Source organism: Hyperolius riggenbachi, chromosome 1 (assembly GCF_040937935.1).
Source record: "Hyperolius riggenbachi isolate aHypRig1 chromosome 1, aHypRig1.pri, whole genome shotgun sequence".
NCBI classification, from domain to species: Eukaryota; Metazoa; Chordata; class Amphibia; order Anura; family Hyperoliidae; genus Hyperolius; species Hyperolius riggenbachi.
The window spans coordinates 12,049,771-12,054,703 of record NC_090646.1 but is presented as its reverse complement, the minus strand read 5'-3'; the positions used below and the strand labels follow the sequence as shown (position 1 = coordinate 12,054,703).

Sequence of the window (4,933 nt, the reverse complement as noted above, 5' to 3'; positions counted from 1 at the left end):
GGGCTTGTGGTTAGCTTGTGATGTATTCCACTTTTGCTATGGATTTGTGTCACCCACGTGTTGCCCACCCACCTGTACCCCACCTGTGATGTATCCCACCCACCTGTGATGTATCCCACCCACCTGTACCCCACCTGTGATGTATCCCACCCACCTGTGATGTATCCCACCCACCTGTGATGTATCCCACCCACCTGTGATGTATCCCACCCACCTGTACCCCACCTGTGATGTATCCCACCCACCTGTGATGTATCCCACCCACCTGTGATGTCTCCCACCCACCTGCGATGTACCCCACCTGTGCACATAAAACATACACAATGACCAATTATTAAACATCAATTTATTGTAAAAAAATTAAGACATTTAAAATCACTTAAAAACTTGAAACTCCAAAATAAACACATTTCAACAAAACATATTAAAAACCAAACATTCACCCTCGTCCTGGTGGTGTGGTAAAATAAAGTCTCAGTTGGTCCCTGTTCCGCAGTGACACTACCCTTGGCATGGTTGCATACCTCCGCAGGGGCATTAGTGGAAGCACATTCGGGGGTTCCGGAGTCTCTCTTTCCTCCTGCCGCACAAAGTTGTGGAGGATGCATGCTGCCTTCACCACGACAACTGCGTTGCCCGGTTTCAGCAGCATGGGCGAGTGGAACACCCTCCACTTTGACACCAGGATCCCAAATGTGCACTCCACCATTCTCCTTGCACGGCTCAACCGAGCATTGAAGTGTAGCTGGCTGGCATCAAGTCCCCTGTCTGGGTACGGACGCATTACATGGTCGGACAGGGCGAAGGCCTCGTCCCCCACAAACACATAGGGGTAGGCCGGTGCCCTTGTCCCAGGCCAGGGTCTGTCACGGGGGAGACGCAGTCTGCCTTCCTCCATCAGCCGGCAAAGGGTCGTACGCTGGAAAATTCCAGAGTCATTGGAACTACCGTACGACCCCACGTCCACGTACACAAACTTGTAGTCCGCATCTGCCACTGCCATTAGAACAATGCTGAAGTATTTTTTATAGTTGAAATAATGGCTGCCACTCCCCACGGGTTTCTGAATCCGGATGTGTTTCCCATCCAGTGCGCCAACACAATTAGGAAACTTGCACTCGGTCCAGAAGCCCTGGGCGATCTCCTCCCATTTCGTGGTGTCCGGCACAGGCATGTATCTGGCCCTCAGTCGCGTCCAAAGGATCCTCGAAGTCCTCACGACGATGCCTGCCACCGTGCTCTTCCCAATACGAAATGTGACATGTAGCGATGTATATGTTTGTCCAGTTGCGATGTACCTACAAGAGAAATAATCGAAATCAATTTTTCATGTCGTTACAGGAGAAAGGTTCAAGACAAGGTGGCGCAATATACGTGATGCATACGTGAAATGGCTACGGAAGAAAAAACTTGCCGAACGAAGTGGCAGTGGCGGGGGAAAGCGACAAAAAGACTACCAATTTGCCAAGCAATTGTTTTTCATCAATGCAAGCCCGGAACCTAGACTGTAAGTACCACTACTGTGGGCAGGAACTGAGAGCTCATTTACTACCATGACTTCGGCCATGTATTGCTATAAACTGGCCTCAATTCCCATGGCTAGCGAACTTTTCTCACAAGCTTTATCAAATGTTTGGTAGAAACGGTTGATAAAGTGTTTGCTAGTGTTTGCTAGCTCTGTGAATTGACGCCACATGCTGTTTGGCACACCAATAAATATTGTTTTTATCTACAGGACTGAAGACAATTTGGAGCAAGAGGAACCGACCCAGGAGGCACGGTTCAGCAGTGAGGAGAGCTTGGTGGATGATGACGTCGCCGATGTAACCTATTGCCCCGAGGAGAGGAGTAGGAGGAGGGAGTCCTTAATCCCAACTCTCTCCTTTGATGATGACTTGGCAGAAGAGAGCTTGGATGTTGAGGTTGCAGGACCGAGTGTGGAAGAAGCTGCACCTCCACAATCGACCGCTATGGAAGCTCCCGGGGAACAAGAACAAAGTGAGGAGCACCGAGAGACTGCAGCACAACCAGCACGCAGGGCAACCCCGACACAGGCCAGAGGACGGGAAGATGCTGCCACACCACCAGTGAGGACCACCACACCAGTGAGGCGTCGAGGTACCCTCCCCCCAACAAGGAGAGAGACAGAGTCCGAGATGTCCGGGGCTGTCTCCGGACTTCTCGGGATTCTTCAGAGCCACCAAACTCTCATAACCCGGCAGTTGCAAGATGAGGACAGGGGCCATATCATGGAGCAGTACAAGTCCCACATCACTTCACTGCAATGTGAGCTCGACGCTGTACATGGGCACTACAGGGACGAGCTTAAAATGATGCATGAGATGCACAGAGGAGAAATCGACCAACTGCGTGCGCAGCATCATCAGTCGGTGGGCCAGCTGCAGAACATGATGCAGCAAATGCATCAACAAAGCAAGGAACTACTGAAATTGCAGGCACACCCGTGTTTTCACACTGTGATGTCTCTAATACCATATTTGGAAAAGGTGCCTTCCCAAAACATGATGGCGTGCCATTCCACTTTGCTGGAGGTGATCAAACAGCACATGGACACGCCATTATTGCAACCACCAATTTTTAGACCCCCACAACCAACAGCGGTGCCCACCTGGCAATCATCACAGATGTACACCGGCTACAGAGGCAGTCAATATGGGCCACCGCTGTCAGGGTCCAGCTCATCCACGACCAGCACCCAAGAGAGTCCAGATTTCCAGGCAGCAACTCCCACCTTTTCTAGTAGTGGTGCCGATACAATTTGAAAAAAAAAGTCAAATTGTTCCTGGACATGCTCCTCTGAATACCTCCGATCCTCGGAGGAAGGATACCATCACAGGGCTTTTTAGCCCAACCTTTTCCCTGCCCCATCTCCTTCAACCAAGGTTCTGAGGTGTTCAGATGACCATGTCAGGGAACTTTTGGTTTTGCTGGACTTGAACTTTAGGGCCTGGTGTCCCCGAAAGACACTACCTGGGTCACAACCTTGTGCCTGTTGCACTGCACCTGTAGTCCTGCACCTGTGCCTTTGATTCCTCTTGTTCCTTACTTTGTTGTTCCTAATCACTTGCACAAGACCCTTGGAGCCATGGGTGAAGGACACCTTGACTGGTCGGTGAGAGGCCTAGCCTTTTCACTGACCTGTGTCCTTCATCCATGGCTCAGAGGGTCCTGTGCCAGTGGTTAGGTTTTTGAAGCACTTCAATTTATTAGGGCCTGGTGTCCCCGAAAGACACTACCTGGGTCACAACCTTGTGCCTGTTGCACTGCACCTGTAGTCATGCACCTCTGCCATCGGTTCCTCTTGCTCCTCACTTTGTTCTTGTTCCTAACCACTTGCACAAGACCCTTTGAACCATGGATGAAGGACACCTTGACTGGTCGGTGAGAGGCCTAGCCTTTTCACTGACCTGTGTCCTTCACCTATGGCTCAGAGGGTCCTGTGCCAGTGGTTAGGTTTAGAAGCAATAATAATTTAGGGCCTTTTGTCCCCAAAAGACACTACCTGTAGTCCTGCTCCTCTGCCATCGGTTCCTCTTGCTCCTCACTTTGTTCTTGTTCCTAATCACTTGCACAAGACCCTTGGAGCCATGGATGAAGGACACCTTGACTGGTCGGTGAGAGGCCTAGCCTTTTCACTGACCTGTGTCCTTCACCCATGGTTCAGAGGGTCCTGTGCCAGTGGTTAGGTTTTTGAAGCACTTCAATTAATTAGGGCCTGGTGTCCCCGAAAGACACTTGGGCAGCTATGCCCTGCAACTCTTCCAGCACAAAGTTGGTGGTTGGTGTTCCTTAAAACTGACCGGGCTATACCATAGATATGTTATTTTTTTGTCTTCCATGTTGGAAGAATGTTTCCATGTTGGAAAGTGGTTGTTTTTGCAAAAAAAAATTTTGTTTTTACATACCTCAGTGTGATGAGTAGTTGTTCTTGTGGTGTGACTGCTCTCCTGAACGTGGTATCCTTCTTCCTAAGGTCATCCTTCACCATCTCCAAAAGGGTATCAAACCTGTCAGGAGATGTAAAGGAAGAAGCTGTAAAGTATGTTGTGGGACAAGGTGTTGGGTGGAGGATGGGGGAGGTGTGTTTACAGAGGTTTGGGAGTGTTGTGGAGGGTGGGGGTGTAGTGTATAGCTAGGTATACAGGGGTGTGGGGGTCAGGGTGGTGTGTTTAGCTAGGTATACAGGGATGAGGTGTTGTGGGGGTGAGGGTGGGGTGTTTAGGAATGGTGGGGGTTGGTGTATTTAGGCCTAAATACTTACAGGGGAATAGACATCCGAGTGTAGCTGTAGAACTTCTGTGGGTGTCGTCTGAGGTCCCGGTAGAGGGCCTGGAACTCTCCCTTCCTCTGCCTCCTGGCTAGTAGAGGGTGCACCCACCATCTCCTGCGAGGAGCACACCTTCTCCCCACATAGTAGTAGGTAAACAACAGGAAGGAGAGAATTCCCAGGTAATAAGCGTAAAAAATGACTGGATCCATGGTCCCAACTGCTGTCTCTGTATCCAAGGATGGTCTCCACACGTCCAGCTGTCTCCAACAATGACCCCAGAGCTTCTGCTGACCTCCCAGAACCCCAGGTATTTATACAGGTTGTTATCTCTTTAAGAATCCGGATCCGGACCGCAACCGTGTTCATACCGCACGGAAACCGTATGCAACCGGACCGGATCCGGACCGGATCCGGACAGGAACCGTACGGTTCAGGTCCGATCCGGCTCCGGTGCGGTCCGGACATCCGGTGCGGTTTTCGCAAAACCGCAAGTGTGAACGGGGCCTAACTCAGGTTATATAAAATTTTATAATGAGGAATCACTAAATCATGTATAAATGAATATTGTAAAAAGAAACAATTGTGTTTATATACAGTAAAGTTCCCCTTTTAAGCTAGTCCTGTCTACGGATGTTGCAGGGA

General features: G+C 50.1%; 1 long non-coding RNA gene across 1 annotated transcript; it reads right to left on the bottom strand.

Moving 5' to 3' along the window:
• Positions 1-1,236: 1,236 nt before the first annotated feature.
• Positions 1,237-4,368, bottom strand: LOC137544934 (uncharacterized). Its single transcript, XR_011025943.1, has 3 exons — positions 4,283-4,368; positions 3,927-4,028; positions 1,237-1,298 (listed from the first exon to the last, which is right to left on the bottom strand). It is a non-coding gene; the product is annotated as an uncharacterized lncRNA (long non-coding RNA).
• Between the last annotated feature and the right edge of the window lie 565 nt (positions 4,369-4,933).